This window comes from Paramormyrops kingsleyae, chromosome 21, assembly GCF_048594095.1.
Source record: "Paramormyrops kingsleyae isolate MSU_618 chromosome 21, PKINGS_0.4, whole genome shotgun sequence".
In the NCBI taxonomy this organism is placed as follows: Eukaryota; Metazoa; Chordata; class Actinopteri; order Osteoglossiformes; family Mormyridae; genus Paramormyrops; species Paramormyrops kingsleyae.
The window spans coordinates 1,298,860-1,318,986 of record NC_132817.1 but is presented as its reverse complement, the minus strand read 5'-3'; positions in this window follow the sequence as shown (position 1 = coordinate 1,318,986).

Here is a 20,127-nt window from a genome sequence, read left to right as displayed (position 1 = left end):
CAGGCACTGGAGTCACGGGGAGATCTGGAGTCTGGCCAGGCGGCGCAGCTGCAGGCACGGGAGTCACTGGGGGCGCAACTGCAGGCACAGGAGTCACTGGGGGCGCAGCTGCAGCAGCAGGGGACTGAGCTGGTAGCTCAGGCATTGGAGTCACGGGGAGCACGGGATTCACAGGGAGCACGGGAGTCACAGGGAGCTGAGACGGCTGCACAGGGGACTGGGCAGGGGGCACCCACTCCAGGTCAGCAAGGGGTAGTGCAGCTGGAGCAGGAGGCACAAGAACCTCAGAGGGCGCTGCCGGCGCCACAGGAACCTCGGGGCCCGCAGTAGGCTCAGGAACCTCGGGGGGCGCTGCAGCCTCAGGAACCTCAGAGGACTGTGGCCTAGCAGGGGCCGTGTCCTCCTCTGGAGAGGCCAGCTTCGACCGCAGCTGGAGCAGCCGCCTCAAGGTCTCCTCCGCCCTCTCCAGCTGTGGGATAAGTTCATGTATGTACCTATCATGGGCTCACTTTCGTCTATGTTTTGTAACGGTGAGCTTTGTAACAGTTTCCAAAACACAAAACCACACTGGGAGGGATTCTATAACGATTTAAATGATGGCTCCTACTTTAGGAACCACAGTTTATTCTCACAACAGGAATATGCTCTTCAGGTTCAGCTGTACTATGACGATTTTGAAACTGCAAATCCATTAGGCTCAAAAAAGGGAGTGCACAAACTTGGCTGTATTTATTTTATTTTGAGAAATTTGCCACCAAAGCTGAATTCTGTGCTATTGAACATTCATCTTGTAGCCCTTCAGAGGACTTAAAGACATATGGGTTTGACCCTATTTTAAAGCCACTTGTTGATGACCTAAAGGTATTAGAGACTGAAGGAATGAAGGTGCCCTTTTCAGCCACACCCGTGAAAGGGTCAATTTTCCAGGTTACAGGTGACAACTTAGCTTTACATGGCCTTTTTGGTTTTGTTGAATCATTCAGTGCCAATTATTGTTGTCGGTTTTGTTTAACTAATAAAATAGAGTTGCAGTCAGTTTTTAGTGAAGATCATCCAGGTTTGTGTCTCCGTTCAAAAGAACTTCATTCAGAGCATTGCTGTGCCATTCAACAAAATCCTGATTTGGCCTCAACATTTGGTGTCAAAAGAACCTGTCTCCTCAATTCCCTGCAGTTGTTCCATATTTCAGACAACTACGCAGTGGATATAATGCATGATCTCCTGGAAGGAGTGGTACTGTACGAGTTAAAGCTTGTATTTCAGTACTTGATTAAGAACTCCATATCCTTGACTTCAATATCAGAGAGAATTTTGAGTTTTAATTATGGATATACACAGAGAAAAAACAGTGGCCTAAAACTGGATGACCATAGCAAAAGTCTTGGCCTTAATGCTGTCCAGTCATGGTGCCTCTTGCGTAATACACCATTGATGTTTGGAGACTTAATTTGCAGGGGTGATAGTGAACTTGCTACTGCTATTGATTCAAATTGTAAACATTGTGTTTTCACCTACTCTAACCCATGGTATGACTTGCTATTTGAAACATCTGATATTCGATCATCACAAGCTTTTTAAATCTCTCTTTCAGAAAGATGGCGGTTATGGCAAGGTGCTAAATGGTCGCAACTTTTTAGCAACACGAATATAAAAGGATAGAGTAGTAAAATGGCACGCAAAAGTGCCAAGAAAGACAAGAAAAAGGCAAGAAATGAAGATGAATATTCTGAGGGCGAAGAAGTTAGCGACGCCATGATAACCCTGACGAAGATGATGAAGAAGTAGTAATTTCGGGGGGAAATGATGAAGATATTATGAAAGCTACTGTATAATGTCTTTGAAAAGTGGACTTTATAAGAAAATAGATGGAGTCCAAGCAACAATTACTTAGATAAGTAAGGAGATAAAGGAATGCACAGGGCGTATAGCATAAGCGGAGCAACGCATTTCGGATGCCGAGGATAACGTTAGTGGGTTGTTATCCAGGGTGAGTACGTTGGAAAATACTGTTAAAACGCTCTCAAACAGAGTGGAAGATTTGGAATGCAGAAGTCGACGGAACAACATAAGGCTGGTGGGCTTACCGGAGAAAGCGGAGGGCCAGGACACGGTGACATTTCTGGAGAGGTGGATACCAGAGGCTCTAGGATTGGAATCGCGGGAATCTCTGGTAATTGAGTGGGCTCACAGAATCGGAACTCTGACAAATATTGGCTCGCGACCAACACGGCCGAGGACACTGATCATGAAGTTTCTGAACTTCAGAGACAAGGAGCAAGTGCTAAGGGCAGCCAGAGTTAAAGGGAATGTTCTTTACAACAACGAGCAAGTCCGCTTTTATTCAGATCTTTCCGCTGGCATACACAAGATGCAGCGTGACTATAATGACGTGCGAAAGAGGCTGCGAGACAAGGGAATTTATAAGCACAGAATTATCTTTCCAGCAAGGCTCCTGCTGACACACGGGGAAAGATCCTACACCTTCCAAACTCCGGCTGAAGTAGACAAATTTGTCCAATCTCTTTGAAGGTCCAAGACGAACCTACTGATCCGATGTAAGAGACTACTACCAGGAAAATGTGACGACATTATTGGTTAAATCATCTTAAGAAACTTTTAGCCGAGAGAGCACGACAATTCTTTTGCGTAATGTTTTCTGTTAAACTTGGCTATTTATGTATTTTTTCATGACCGCATATGTTTATTCTCATGATAAAAAACTATTAAAATGTACCTAGGATGGAAAATGAATACAGGGCCATAATACACATTCAAATATTGGACCGTTTAACATTCGTAAGGAACGTTCAACCCACAGCGAATTTTACATGGCCAATAGCAGTATTGCTCGATTTGTTTTTATTTATTTTTTGTTGTTCCTTCAGCTCATCCCCCAGGTATGTCATTATTTGCTAAGTTCCTGAATGTTCCAATATATTAATCTTTTAATGGTTAAGTTTACAAATGTTGCGTAGTTCCGTACTGCAGCTAAGTAAAAAAGTTGGTGGAGTAGTACTTGATAATTGCAGAGTGAGCTAAAGAGAAGAAAATAATCAAAAGTGAAAGACAAACAGCTTTTTGCACTGCATAGACCCGTATTGGTCATATGCGGTAGGTATAGGGTGGGTTTATTTATTTTTTTTCCCTCGTGTTGTATGTGGGTGTGTTTCCATCGGATAAGCAAATCTTTAAGGTTTTATTAGACAACTAATGTCTAGTAGCTTGAAGGTGAAGTTTACTTCATAGAATTGTAGGGGCTTAAACAATATTACAAAGGTTAAACAAGTGATGAATAGATTAAAATTCTTGCAATCAAAAATCATTTTCTTGCAAGAAACTCATCTATTGAGTGAGGATATTCCTAAATTGAGCAGAAGATGGCAGGGCCGGGTGCTGTCTGCCTCTTATACCACCCATGCTAGAGGTGTTATGATACTAATTCATAAATCTGTTCCTTTACAAATTAAAAATATAATTAAGGATCCTGCAGGTAGATACATCATAGTCCAGGGCACGTTGTTATTTGAAAATTTAAATCTGATAAATGTTTACGGACCCAATGAAGATGACCCTAAATTCTATAATAATTTGTTTCTGACTGTCTCAAATTTTTCGGGGCAATATATAATAGCTGGTGATTTTAATTGCACGTTAGATCCGGCGAGAGATAGATTATCAGGAATAGATAATACTCACATTAGAGCGAGAAAGACAATAAATAGTTTTATTAAAGAATTAAATTTGTTGGATATATGGAGATATAGTAAACCAAATGCAGTAGAATATTCTTGTTATTCTAGTACCTGATTGTAATTATAGTAGTATAGTTATATCGGACCATGCAGCTATTTCACTCACTTATACGGATAGTGAGGGATCCTCCAAAATGGCGCCTTCAACCAGGATGGCTAACAGACCCCACGTTTATGGATTTTTTAGATAAACAAATTGACTTGTACTTTGAATGTAACACCTCTCAAACATCTGCTAGCATAAGGTGGGAGGCATTCAAGGCTTTTATTAGGGGTCAAATAATCAGTTTCTCCAGTACAAAAAAAAGGAGTACACAATTGGAAATGAAAACATTAGATGAAACAATTAAAAAATCTGAAACAGATCTCTACAATAACAAACCTAACTCTACAGATGCAAATGTACAATTACTCCTTCTTAGGTCACGGTACAATGAATTGTCGGCTAATAAATCAGCAATTCATCTACTGAAACTTAAACAATCCTATTATGACCAGGGGGAAAAACCTGGGAAACTTTTGGCATGGCGCATTAAACAACAACAAACAGAAAGGTCTATTAATTACATTGAAGACCCAAGCGGAAGACTCATAGCAGATCCTATAGAAATTAATGAGGCCTTCAAAGTATTCTATGAAAAATTATATAGTTCTGAGGGTACTCCCAGACTTGATAAGCAGACACAATTTCTAAATAACCTTAATATTCCTAGAATTTCGGAAAATGAAAGTAAGGCATTAGATGGAGAACTCACAAAAATAGAACTTGCAGAAGCAATTAACTGTATGCAGGCGGGGAAAACGGCAGGTCCAGACGGCATACCTATAGATTTGTATAAAAAAATTCAGTCTAAATTAATTTCACCTCTATTGGAGATGTTTCAGGAGTCTTTTGAGAATGGTCTCCTTCCGATATCCATGAGGAGTGCCCTAATAACTTTACTTCCTAAACCGGGAAAACCAAATATAAAATGTGAAAATATGCGCCCAATCAGTCTTTTAAACTCAGATACAAAAATACTAAGCAAAGTTCTTGCAAGAAGATTGGAGGGCTTACTCCCTCGGGTGGTGGGAGTCGACCAAAATGGTTTTATTCAAGGGAGACAGGGCTTCCACAATGTCAGACGAGTGCTCAATATTTTACATAGTCAAAGAGGAGCGAAAGACACAGCTCTACTCTCTCTTGATGCAGAAAAGGCCTTCGACCACATTGAATGGCATTATTTATTTGAGGTGCTCACCAGTGATAATTTCGTTGACAAAATATTTTCGTTATAATTTTCGTCAACGACAAATTTTCACTGACGAAAACGAGACGATAACTAAATAAAAATTAAGTGATGATGACGAAAACTATAATAAAAATATATTGACATTTTCGTTAACTAATAAAAACGAGACGAAAATGTGAGTGAGGGACGTTTTTGGAAATGATCCAATCAGAATTAATGTTGGTGCGTGGCACGGAAAGACGCACACGCACATTTGAAAATTAAGATACTGATTCACCTTGCGACGCGAGATGCGACAGTACATCTTGCATACATTGGTGGGTGTCTGTCTGACTTAAACTAAAATGACATGGCAATGGCTGGGAGAAAAAGAAGAGAAGGTATATGGAATAATTTCACGTTTGATGTCAAGACAAACAAGACATTGTGTAAACCGTGTGGAGCGGAAATAGCTGGTAAAATTACAACAAATCTAAAGCGACATCTGCAAGGTAATTTTTTCAGGTCATGCAGTATTTGCAATGGCATTACTGCCAAATACAGTTTTTCTTTTAAATAATTTGGAGTTGCACTTTTGCTTTACAGAATGAAGAATGTCATATGCAAGTTCTAAACAATGCATATCTAATTTTTGGTTTTTATGGAAAGACGATATTCAACATATTTAATGAGACTTGGCTTTATTTAATTTTAAGTTAGAATATTTTGTATATTACCACGGTTTAACTAAATTACATTTAAATTAAACCCAATATATTTTAGTCAACTAAATCTACAGTAGATTTAGTCGACTAAAATCTTATGCTTTTTAGTCGACTAAAACTAGACTAAAACTAAAACAAAACAGATGACTAAAACTAAAATTGCATTTTAGTCAAAAGACTATGACTAAAACTAAATTGAAATCTGCTGTCAAAATTAACACTGGTGCTCACTCGCTTTGGCTTTGGAGATACATTTTGTAAATGGGTTAGATTACTTTGTACGAGGCTCACTGTGGAAGTTTTGACCAATAACACTGTCTCTAAACCCTTTAGTATTTCTAGGAGTTGCCCACAGGGAAGTCCTCTATCACCTTTATTATTTATTCTTGCAATAGAACCATTCGCCATAGCGGTGAGAATGCATAATGCCGTCTACGGAATTTGAGAGAGCCACTTGGAACATAAATTAGCATTATTTGCAGACGATATAATTTTGTTTTTAAAAAATTTAAGTAGCTCTATCCCAGCACTCCAGGATCTTATTGAAACTTTTGGAGAAATATCTGGATATAAAGTTAACCACTCCAAATCATCTATAATGTTACTTAACGAGTCGGAGAGAAAAAATAGCCAAGATTATGCTTCTATCTTTAATTCAACGAATAATTTTACGTATCTGGGTATTAAAATTGTACATGAGGTGAATAACATAGCTCAGATAAATTATGACTCAATTCTGGAAGCTACTATCTCGTCAATAGAACGTTGGACATATTTACCCATTTCAATGATTGGCAGGATAAATATCCTAAAAATGAATATACTTCCTAAATTTCTTTATTTGTTCCAAAATATCCCCTTACCCCCTCCCTCATCGTTGTTTACTAGAATTAAGAAATTGTTCACCAACTTTATTTGGCAAAATAAACGTCCCAGACTACATTTAACTTTGTTATACCTACCATATGATCGAGGGGGACTTAAATGTCCGAACATTCAGTGGTATTACTGGGCAGCTCAGCTGCGTACAATCATGTTTTATTTTTCTTCTGAAAACCTTCCAGCTTGGATGGATTTGGAATCCCGTTCTGTTACACCACAAATACCACTGCACTTATACCTGTATTCGGCAGATCACAATTATCTAAGAAAAAATAAACCCATTGTATTGAACATGATCAATATTTGGTTTGACTCATGTAAATATTTGAGTATAAAGTCCTCCTGGTCACGTTTCAGTCCTATTTGGGGTAATGCTAATTTTAAACCAGGAAAAAGTGATACAGGATTTCAATTATGGGCTGAAAAAGGGTTAAGGAAAGTACAAGACATATATGATGAAGATGAAGTATTTATGTCCTTTGCAGCAATTTCAAACAAATATAACATTCCAAAAACCCATTTTTTCAAATATCTTCAACTTACAAGTTTTGTATACTCATCTCAAAATCATTCATTAGATATTCCTAACATTTCCTCATTAGAAACAGCGGTTTTAGGACACTGTTATGATAAGGGTTCAATTTCTTCATTGTACGAATTGTTTGTATCTGGCTCCGGCGAATCCTCAGAACCAAAACTAAGATTATGGAAAAAAGATATAGATGATGAAATATCCCTAGAGGATTGGAACGAGGCGTGTAAGAAAGCTCAGACGCAAACAATCAACAGTAGCCTGAAACTCTTACAGTACAATACAAATGGCTGATGCGAACATACATAACTCCTGCTATATTGCACAAATTTAACGATAATGTTCCTGATACCTGTATAAAGTGTAATGAGGTAAGAGGTACACTGTACCATTGTATATGGGAATGTGTGAAAGTTAAACCCTTTTGGCAAGGTATTATTGAAATGATTGACCAAATTTTATCACGGAAATTACCACTGGATCCTAAGATTTTTATTCTGGGTATATATCCTGTCAGCCCTCTCTTACAAAACAAAGAGGTCAGATTCATAGAAATGTGTATGTTACAAGCTAAACGTATTATTGCTCTTAATTGGAAAAATATGAATGAACCTAGAATTGGAAAGTGGATTAAAGAAATGGCGTCATACTGTATACAGTATATGTCAATGGAAAAGATAACATATATTGTCAGAAAAAAACAAAACGTGTTTGAAGACATCTGGAGACCTTTTAATAATTTCCTAAAGTACAATCCAAATGTTGGTAGTCTGCTACAACAAGAACAAGCTCTGAGGGAGTAGGATGGTATCATGGTCTAAACATAGACTTGGGAAACACTCTTTACTTGATTTAAGTATCCCCTTTTTCATTTATTTATTTATAATTTGTTTTTTGTTTTTGTTATACAATGTGTTTTTTTTTTTTTAGGGAATGGGTTGATGGGAGGGAGAACGGGGTGTAAAATGTTTGCTGTGCCTACATGACTATTATTCTGTATCTGTGCAATCTGTTGTGATATGCAAACTAAAAAAGTAATAAATATATTGTTCAAAAAAAATATCTCTCTTTCAAGACCAAAATTTGACTCCAAAACACCATCTAATGATCCATTACCCAAGATGTATCAGAAAAATTGGGCCTCTCATACACACATGGTACATGAGGTTTGAAGGAAAACACAAATTCTTCAAACAGTCTGTAAAGAATTTCAAAAATATTACAAAGACACTGGTAAGGAAACATCAGAAACAATTGGCTTTTCATTTTGAAAATTTCTATTTTAAAAGATTACAATTTGGCCATATCACTGAAGTCTTAGTCAGCGATTTAGAGGGCAGTGATGCTCTGAGTATTGATGCATTTTCTGTTTCTACAACTTCCTGGGTCAAAAACTATGGCACAGAGTATCAAACTGGGATGTATGTATGTTCTGGTGTTGAAAATGATATGCCTTTGTTCAATAGGATTGTCAGTATAATTGTTAGAGATGACAGTGCTTATCTACTGACTTGTAAAGTCTCAACTACCGTATTTTCCGCACTATAAGGCGCACTAAAAAGCCTTTGATTTTCTTAAAAAATAACAGTGCGCCTTATAATCCAGTGCGCATTAAACGTGGATTAATTTCTGTTGTGCATACTGAACTCGAAGCGATTTGAATGTTTTAGTATGACTTTGGTAAACTGCAAAGCCGCACCACTAGCATTAAGGCTACAGTTATTGTTAATAGGCTGACTTTTGATTTAGCGGTATAAGACTCTTGTTTTTTTACGTGTTAAAGAGTAGTGAAGACGCTCATAAACGTTTGAACAATGTTGACAGTCATTGTAAACACATGATGTAAAATAAATTTTGGTTGACTGGCTTATCTGACTGTTTTGTTTTGCTTAAAGCGCCTCAAATTCCGGTGCGCCTTGTATGTGGAAAAAGTTTGAAAATAGACCACTGATTGACGGTGCGCCTTATAATGCAGTGCGCGTTATAGTGCGGAAAATACGGTATGTATTTTGATGATCACTTAAATGCATATGCTATTGAGGAAGGCACAGATGTATTCAAACTTATCTGTGTCGATGACCTGGTGTACTACAGACCATATGATAGACAGTTTTCATTTGATACTGATCACCAGTTCATTGTCCCATGCTGCTGCTTTGTTCAGCTCCCATGCTGAAGCATGTTCACTTTTTTGTAGTGTGCCTGCTGTTTAAATACAGTATTGCTGTGCAAATTGTCTTGTGGTGTATTTCTGTGCGTGTCTGTGTGTAATTGGTTAGAGTTGAGGCAATGGCATTCTACACCGTCAGTGTTTATTGTATTGCAGTTGAGTGTAGTCTGCCAGTGTTTATTTTCTAACTTAGACACTGGTCTAGAGTGCTATTAACATTACTCAGTGTTGGCCAGTGTAATTGTCTTACTCCCTACAGTGTTAAAATATCTCTGAGTCAGTGTTACAAGATTAACACTTTCAAAAGTGTTAAATTAACACTTAAAAGAGTGGACGCATATAGACACTTTTCCAGTGTCACATTTCACACTCTTGGTGTTAAGTTAACACTGGTGATTTTGCTGTGTAGGTGAGGGTAGGAACGTTGATTGACTGGTAAATCGAGAGCTTTGCCTTTTGGCTCAGCTCCTTCTTCACCACAACAGACCGATGCAGCGCCCGCATCACTGCTGACGCCGCACCGATCCACCTGTCGATCTCCCACTCCATCCTTCCCTCACTCGTGAACAAGACCCCGAGATACTTAAACTCCTCCACTTGGGGAAGGACCTCCTCCCCGACCCGGAGAGAGCACTCCACCCTTTTCCGGCTGAGGACCATGGTCTCGGATTTGGAGGTGCTGATCTTCATTCCAGCCTCTTCACACTCGGCTGCGAACTGCTCCAATGAGAGCCAAAGGTCACGGTCTGATGAGGCCAACAGAAGCACATCATCTGCAAAAAGCAGAGACCTAATCCTGAGGTCACCAAACCGGACACCCTCAACACCCTGGCTGCGCCTTGAAATTCTGTCCATAAAGGTTATGAATAGAATCGGTGATAAAGGGCAGCTCTGGCGGAGTCCAACCCTCACCGGAAACGAGTCCGACTTACAATGTGGACCTAGCTATGACACGGTTATACAAGGACCGAACAGCCCTTATAAGGCAACCCGGCACCCCATACTCCTGGAGCACTCCCCACAGGACTCCCCGAGGGACACGGTCAAATGCCTTCTCCAAGTCCGCAAAGCACATGTATACTGCTTGGGCAAACTCCCACGCACCCTCCAGGACCCTGCCGAGAGTATAGAGCTGGTCCACTGTTTCACGGCCAGAGCAAAAACCACACTGCTCCTCCTGAATCCAAGGTTCGACTATCCGACGGACCCTCCTCTCCAGCACCCCCGAATAGACCTTACCAGGGAAGCTGAGGAGTGTGATCCCCCTATAGTTGGAACACACCCTCCGGTCCCCCTTCTTGAAGAGGGGGACCACCACCCCGGTCTGCCAGTCCAGAGGCACAGCCCCCGATGTCCACGTAATGCCGCAGATGCGTATCAACCAAGACAGCCCCGCAACATCCAGAGCCTTGAGGAACTCTGGGCAGATCTCATCCACCCCCGGGGCTCGGCCACCGAGGAGCTTTTTAACCACCTCAGCGACCTTTGCCCCAGATATAGGTGAGCCTACCCCCAAGTCCCCAGACTCTGCTTCCTCATTGGAAGGCATGTCGGTGGGATTGAGGAGGTCTTCGAAGTATTCCTTCCACCGACCCACAACATCCCGACCTGAGGTCAGCAGCGCATCATCCCCACCATAAACAGTGTTGATGCGGCACCGCTTTCCCGCCCTGAGATGCCGGATGGTGGACCAGAATCTCCTCGAAGCTGTCCGGAAGTCGTTCTCCAAGGCCTCGCCAAACGCCTCCCATACCCGAGTTTTTGCCTCAGCAACCGCTGAAGCCGCATTCCGCTTGGCCCGCCGGTACTCATCAGCTGCTTCCGGAGCCCCACAGGCCAAAAAGGCCTGATAGGACTCCTTCTTCAGCTTGACGGCATCCCTCACCACCGGAGTCCACCAGCGGGTTCGGGGATTGCCGCCGCGACAAGCACCGACCACCTTATGGCCACAGCTCTGGTCAGCTGCCTCTATAATGGAGGCATGGAACATAGCCCATTTGGACTCAATGTCCCCCGCCTCCCCCGGGACATGGGCAAAGTTCTGCCGGAGGTAGGAGTTGAAACTCCCCCTGACAGGGGATTCTGCCAGATGTTCCCAGCAGACCCGCACTATACGCTTGGGTCTACCAGGTCTGACCGGCTTCCTCCCCCACCAGCAGAGCCAACCCACCACCAGGTGGTGATCGGTTGACAGCTCCGCCCCTCTCCTCATCCGAGTGTCCAATACATGCGGCCGCAAGTCTGATGAATCGACCACAAAGTCGATCATCAAACTGCGGCCTAGGGTGTCCTGGTGCCAAGTGCACATATGGACACCCTTATGCTTGAACATGGTGTTCATTATGGACAATCCATGATGAGCACAGAAGTCCAATAACAAAACACCACTCAGGTTCCGATCGGGGGGGCCGTTCCTCCCAATCATGCCCCTCCAGGTCTCACTGTCATTGCCCACGTGAGCATTGAAGTCCCCCAGCAGAACAAGAGAGTCCCCAGGAGGAGCGCTCTCCAACACCCCTTCCAAGGACTCCAAGGGTGGGAATTCTGAACTGCCGTTTGGCACATGAGCGCAAACAACAGTCAGGACCCGTCCCCCCACCTGAAAGCGAAGGGAGGCTACCCTCTCGTCCACCGCGGTAAACCCCAATGTACAGGCGCCCAGTCAGGGGGCAATAAGTATGCCCACCCCAGCTCGGTGCTTCTCCCCGTGAGCAACTCCAGAGTGGAAGAGGGTCCAACCCCCTTCGAGGAGACTGGTTCCAGAGCCCAAGCCGTGCGTCGAGGTGAGTTGGAACTTCACAGCCTCGCGCACCAGCTCAGGCTCCTTCCCCACCAGAGAGGTGACATTCCATGTCCCTAGAGCTAGCTTCTGTAGCCGAGGATCGGATCACCAAGGTCCCCGCCTTCGGCCACTGCCCAACTCACACTGCACCCGAACCCTATGGCTCCTCCTACAGGTGGTGAGCCCATTGGAGGGGGGACCCACATGCCTTGTTCGGGCTGTGCCCGACCAGGCCTCATGGGTGCAGGCCTGGCTCCGTGGGGGGGCCCCGGTGAGGTGGCAAGGGAAATCGTGGATCCAATATTTTATTCATCATTGGGGGGTCTTGTGAGCCCAGGACCTGTTTGCCTTGGGTGACCCTACCAGGGGCATAAAGCCCCGGGCAACTTAGCTCCTGGGATCATTGGAACACGCAAACCCCTCCACCACGATAAGGTCTCGGCTCCAGGAGAGATTTTACTGTTTCATTGTGTTAAAATTAAGCTTTAATACATATTCTTACTGAAGCCCCAGGTATCTGTACAGCAGTTCCGGTCCTAGTTGATGTGGTGCCCAAGGAGAGCATCACCACCGGCGCACCCTGCATGAGGCAAAGTGAAACTGGCTGGGAAGTTGGCGCCCCCTCAGAAGGTGGTACCCTAAGCGGCCGCCTATGTCGCCTATAGGACTGACCGGCCCTGGCTTGGGTGGCATTAAACCCAGCCAATAACAGCACCTAAGCCAAATTTTAACTTTCTAAACACAAAGTAAACAGCAAGAGAAATTACAGCTGGCTGGCATTCATGCACAAAACCTCATTCAATGAGCACGTCACTCACATGATAATGCTGTTTGATTCAAGATTCAAGATTCAAAGAACTTTATTAATCCCAAAGGGAAATTGCTATACATATAAGACTAATCAGTAATAAAAATGCAAAGGTTTAAAACTATTAGTCAAATAAAATGCTTTTCTGTTCCCATCCCCCTTTTTAACTATTACAATTTACTATCCTGAGACAGACACAGTGGACGCTTCATGCAGGTGCAGCAGGACACTTTAAAGATAAAGTGTATTTCTGAAAAAGATGCTGTAGGTTATTCCCGTTCCCAAACACCTGAAAAGTATTTCTGACTTTCCCTAATGAATTTACACTGGGAGGAACTGACGTTAATTCTAGCTATTTATTTGTTTATTATATATTATAAAAAAAAACTATATTTGTATTATATTTTTATTGTTTGCCCACAGAAACAAAGAACATTAAAAAAGAAAAAAAAGAAGAAAGGAAAAAAAAATGTTTTGTTATATATATATATATCTATAGCTTTTTTTGTTTTTTCCTTTTTCCTCCCTATGTATTCCCAAAGGGAAGACCATATAAGCCAGAATTTGTCAGATTTTTTATGTTTATCATAAGTAAGTTTTTCAAGTGGCAACCACGTGACAATCTGTGATATCCACATATTGAAAGATGGAGCCTGTGTTGCAGACCAAAGTAACAATATGCATTTTTTTGCTAAATATATCAGGACAATAAATAACTGTATTGCATCTTTTTGAAACAAACTGTTCACATTAAGATTCAATAAATACAGAGCTGGGGTCATATCAAAATTTAGATCAAAAAGCTCTTTCATTACCCTATGTATTTTTTCCCAATATGGCAAAATTTTGTCACAGTACCAAAAACAATGAATGAATGTACCTTTGTTTTTTTTACACTTGAAACACAGGCCAGTGGCATTGATAAACATCTTCTTAATACGCATCGGTGTAAGATATATCCTATTAAAAATTTTAAAGTTGAGCTCATGAATCCCAAGAGAACTGCAATTCGGGTACATATTATCACATACAATAATCCAGTCATTCTCTTCAATGGTTTGACCAATATCTTTCTTCCAAACACTTTTCAGTCCCAACAAGGCAGAAGAGCAATTTCTAGACAAAATATTATATGTCCTAGATATTGATCCCTTTAAACAAGTTGGATTCAGTAAGAGGCCTTCAATCTCTGTTGTTTCAGTTCTCAACTCTTCTTTGTCTATCTTTGGTTTTAAAAAAAGCCGCAATTGAAGATATTTATAGAGATTGGAATTTGGAACTTTATATTGCTCTACAATCTGCTGGAAAGACTTTAGAGTGCCCTCAGAAAACAAACAAGATATTTGAGAAATTCCCAGTTTCAGCCATGTTGACAGACCAATTTTCTGTAGTGTTAAAGGCAAGTCAGGGTTGAAAGAAAGTGGGGAAGACAAGGAAAGAGAGGCAGAAATTCCTAAGTATGTCTTAACATCCCTCCAAGCTCGAAGAGTGTTTGATATTGTAAAATGCTCTGAAACCTTTTTTAGCTTTGTATAATTCTTAACAAATGGCAAAAATCTAATTGGTAATGGGGCGCAAACTGTTTCTTCCATCTTATACCAAACAGAATTGGTCCTTTCACTACACCAACTAATCATGTTTTTTATCTGGGCTGAAGATTTGGCAGACCGATCCCACCTTTATCTTTCGGCTTCATTAATTTGGAAAATTTAATACGTGGCCTTTTATTATTCCAGATGAACTTTTGTTTAGTTAGATCTTTAAAGAATGAACTTGCTAAATATTTAGGTATGGACTGAAATAAATATAAAAGCTTAGGAAGCACATTCATTTTAATTACATTTATTCTCCCTAGAAATGAGATTGGAAGTAAGCACCATATTTTCAAGTTAAGTTTGATTTTCTCTATAAGAGGAATATAATTGTTGCTCATAAGATCATTAAGTGAGGCTGTGACAAAAATGCCTAGATATCTGAAGCCATTTTCTGATAACTGGAAAGGGGAAATTAATTTTAGATGTTCTAATGAAAATACATTTAAAGGTAATGAAATGGATTTGGAAAAATTTATTTTATAACCAGAAAGACTACTGTAATAAGAAATGCATTCTAATAGTACTGGAATAGATTGCTCTGGTTTAGACATAAATATAAGTACATCGTCAGCGTAAAGTGATATTCGATGATCTTCTCCCCCCACTAAAACGCCGTGAAAATTTCTGTTCTCTCTGATAAGTTCTGCTAAGGGTTCAATGACTAGAGCGAAAAGTAAAGGTGAGAGAGGACAACCCTGTCTCGTACCCCTCCCGATGCTAAACGGAGTCGAAGTGAGACCATTCGTAGTTTCTGTTGCCCTAGGATAAAGATAAAGCAACTGAATCCACCTAATAAAGTTATTCCCTAGGTAAAATTTTCTAAGTGTGGCGAACAGAAAATCCCACTCGACTCTGTCAAAAGCTTTTTCAGCGTCAAGGGAGAGGACAAGTGCAGGGTGCCTTTCACTTTGAACAAAGTTAATAACATTTAAAAGTCAGCGTATATTATCTGTGCCATAACGTGATTTCACAAACCCTGTTTGGTCCGGCTTAACCAACTTGGGTAATATGTTCTCTAACCTACGTGCCAGAACTTTTGTCAGTATTTTAGAATCTGTATTCAGTAGACTTACTGGTCTGTATGATGCACAATCTTGTGGATCTTTATCTTTCTTGAGTATTACGCAGATATTTGCTATATTCCATGTTTCAGGTATTGTGCCATGATCTAAAATAGCTCGTAAAGCTGGCATAAAAATGTTAGAAAGCTCGGGCCAAAATGATTTGTAAAATTCGATAGGAAAACCATCGGGTCCTGGTGACTTGTTGGATGACACTGATTTTATTGCAGCCATGACCACTTCTGATGTTATAGGCGAATTAAGATAATCCCTGTCTTCATCTAAAATAGCCGGAAGAGAAATATTATTTAAAAAAGTTAGAAATTCTAATTGTAAGGCACTGTTTTGTGAACAATAAAGTGATTCATAATAAGACCGAAATGTGTCATTTATAAGAACAGGATTGTATGTACTGCAGTGACACCGTTTGGCATCTTTAGAGACTTAATTGCTCGCTCGGATTGTTTCTTTTTAATCTGATATGCTAACAGTCTACCAGATTTGTTTCCATGTTCATAATAATTCTGCTTGGAAAGAAACAGTAATTTTTTAATATGATTAGTATGATCAAGATTAAGTTTGGCTCTAGCATGGCATAAAGCCGACCAGTTCATTTGAGTGGGGGATGTACTATGCAGGTGTTCTAGCCTTTTAACTTTCTTTTCTAAATCTTGCTGTTTAAATATAAGGGTTTTTTTATGTGCAGCACTATAAGATCCGCGTATTGTAGCCTTAGCTGCATCCCACATTACTGCAGGGGAAACGGGTGAGTTTTTATTGTCTGACCAATAATTTTGTATTGATTCCCTTACAGCGCTGCAAAGATGCAAGATTTAGATAAGTATCCGGAATGAAGATATAATCAATTCTTGAATACGAACCATGGGGATGGGAGTAAAATGTATAGTCTCTAGTGAGAGGGTTCATTTCTCTCCAGCTATCAATTAAACCGGTCTCTTTACATAATTTTTTGAGAACCAAAGAAGATTTAGGATTGACTAGAGTACCTGATGAAGATTTATCTAGTTTTTCATCCATCATGCAATTGAAGTCTCCAGCACAGATTCCAAGACCTTTGCAGTGTTCATTGAATAACAAAATCATTTTGGACATGAAGTACGGAGAATCTATGTTAGGTGCGTAAACATTCAACATTGTAATAGTGTCACGTAATGGCGTGCAGGCGAACGGGGAAGAAGGCAAGCCAAGCCAGGAAGTCCACAAAACAGGGTTTTATTCTGAGGACAGGACCGGGGGAAGCACATCTCCAAACGTCATTGACAAGTCTGGGGAAGACTGACTCAGACGAGGACTAAATACACAAGACAAGCTAAGGGTAACGAGCAACAGGTGAGAACAATCAGGCAGAAACAGGAGGTAACGAGGTGGGCGTGGCACACATTAGGATCGGACGGAGCTGGGCATGACAAATAGGCTGACCAGATATAGAGCCTGTGACCAAAATAAATCTACCCTCGGGATCTCTAACTTGGTTTTCAAAAATAAATGGCAAGTGTTTGTTAATTAAAATAACTGTACCTCTTTTCCTAGGGTTAGCTATGCACGAAGAAAAGTACACTTGACCCACCCAATCTCGATTCAATTTCAAATGCTCACTATCAGATAGATGAGTTTCTTGAAGCATTGCAACTGTAACTTTTTCCTTTTTTAGAAAAGTCAATATTTTTTTCCTTTTTATCACATGCCCTAGCCCTCTAACATTCCATGTCATAAATCTAGTCAAGCTCTGCATTACAGCAAAGTGTGAGAAAATAAGAGATTGTTAATGTGATTTTCAACAAGAAGATAAAACAACAAAAGTCTCTAATGAGCAAACATTTAAAGTTAACACAAAACAACTCCCTCCCCCCCCCTCCCGGCTCTGTCGCCAACTGACAGGGCCAAATAAGTCCCCCTAAACCTGTATGTCTGTACCCCGTTGGACTTAGGTCAAAAAAACATTTACCCGCTACCAACACAGGGATCAGGATCATACCTATTTGACGCTACGTTAATCCGCTCCAATAAAATAGACATCATCTCGGAGTGCTCATACAAAAAAAAAATGACAAAAAAATATGAGAAGTCCGTTATAAAACAGTCACATTTGCCATTTCGAACAAATTAGAAACAAAAAAATGGCATGTGAGAACCCGAGAAAAAGAAAGTCATTACCCCTCCGATTATAGTAAAAGTGAGAGAATAAGTAAGAAACCTTTTATCACTTATCTTGCAGAGTCTCTATGAACTCTTCCACCGCGGCCACTGTGCTGAACATACGAAGCTCTGAATCGTGAAAGCAATGCAACTTGGCCAGGTATGCGAATCCGCAGAACATTTTGCGACCGACTAGAATCTTCTTCACAGCATTGAATTCCCTCCGTTTCCTCATCACGTCCACTGAAAGATCTTGAAAGAAGCGAACCTGCTTTCCCTCATGAATAATTTGCCATTTTTTCAATGCTGCCTGTAGAATGCGATCTCTGTCTGCGTAGCGTAGAAATCTGACCAGTATGATTCGTGGTGGATTATTGACTCCAGGAGCAGGTCCGAGCGATCGGTGCGTTCTCTCGATCTCAGGCCTGAGATCAAAAGAAAGGTCGAGCCATTTCGGTATCATTTCCCTCAAGAATGAGGGTAGATCCCTCAGCTTTTTCGGGTAAGCCGACGATTCGCAGATTTTTACGTCTTCCACGATTTTCTAAGTCATCCACTTTAGCTTGAAGCCGAGTCACAATTTTCGTCAAAGCAGACAGGTCACTTTCGCGGGCCGTAGAGCATCCTCTGTGGTAGAGATTCTGTTTTCAGCTTCCATTAAGCGGGATTCACTCGAAGACACTCTTTGTGACAGATTGGATAAAGTCTCATGAACTGCAGAAACTGAGGTCGATATAGCATCAAGACGACTTTCAATAGTATCGAAACGACCGTCGATATTCCCCAATCGTGTACTAAGGGCTCGTATTTCTTTCAAAATTGGGTTCGTTTGTTCCGTTGAAGTCGAAGACGTTTCATCTGACGCAGTTTGTTTCTTCTTTTTCTGTTTCCGGGAAGTTGCGAAAAGTGGAAAGTCCTTTGGATCTTGAAAATCGGACATGTTGGCCATGTGTTAATCTTTATAATTAGGAGATTCTTTATCTTTAATCGAGGAGGGTAGCAGTTTATTAAACAATTAGGAGCGGAGCTACAATTTAGGCGGCCATCTTCTTCAGCGTCCGCGAGCGCCCCCCCTAGCTATTTATTAAATTAGCAAATGCCAAATTATTCAAGGTAAGCAAGTAACACTCTGCTCCACAGACCACAGACAGTAACACGGTAATTACTCTTAGTGCTTCTTACCTCTGTCTTTTTCCTGTTTTTCCTCCTCTCCTCTCCCTCCTTTTCTTCCCTGGGCACCGGAGGGCTTTGGTCTTTCTGACATGATAGTGTCTGTTTGAATTAGATACCATTAATCGTATTACACACTTATCAATCATATCAATGTCACTTAAAGATGCCTACAGTATGTAATATGGAGGGCGCCGGGCAAAGCAATAAATATTGTTAGTTTAATAAGCTTTATATAGTTTCAAAATTATAGTGTAAAATAGTAGCAAATCAATATAGTAGAAGTAAAAAAATTAATTTTCCCCTTCCTACCCCTTTTGAATGGACAGCGCCCCTGTCATTTTCCTGTACTGCCTATGCCACGGGCTGCCCTGATATACAGGGTTCAATTCAATGTATTTTTATATAGTGCCTTGCACTACAGAGTCAAAGGTGCTTTAAGATGTCGCTCAACCACCGAATATGATGTCAGCATCACAGAGATCATCTATGAATGAAGGAATGAGCTAATCCACATTTAAAATAATTTGCGAGAAATTTTGCAGATAAACTTTAAAACACAAATGGACAATTTGTAGTTAAAAAAAAATCTAAAATTTAATACCTCGTAAATTTGCGTGTAATACCTTTTAATACTTTTTAATGGCTTTAATTTTTGCTAATGTGATTTACTACCTTTTAATACTTTTTAAAACCCCGCGAACACCCTGGCAATGGTAAATGGGGTCACTGTTGTAGTACTACTAGTACTAGCTGGAAAGCCATAATTATAAGCAGAATCCATGTTACATTAGTATTTTACAAATCGTTTGACCATTTGTTAGCATGAATGCAAGATTTGCATTTTGTAATTAACATTACATTAGCCTACTACTAACCTGCGGAAAGCCTGCTGTCGTCAACATAATCGGTGGACTCCTTTTTGCTACGGTTGGTATGACTGGGGCTGTGGTCATCCACACCGATAGTGCCAGCTGTTGTCCGCAAGCTGTCAAACACGGTGCATCCCTCTGCTTTTAAATTAATTGTGTGCCCTCAACTGTTTCATCAGATTTGACGTGTTTCCCCCTTTACACGCAACTGCTGTAAAACATTTGCTGCACGTCGCGGTGTCAGAATCCTTTTTTTTAAAATATAGCCACACTTTCGACCGTTTAATTTTAGGCATTTTAACGAGTTATTTAATTTAGCAAGCTAAGATAGCGGTAGACCACCTGCTGCCATCAGAGCAAGTGTAACGTTAGTTGCTGCATTCACGCGCATCTCGGATGGACTCATTTCT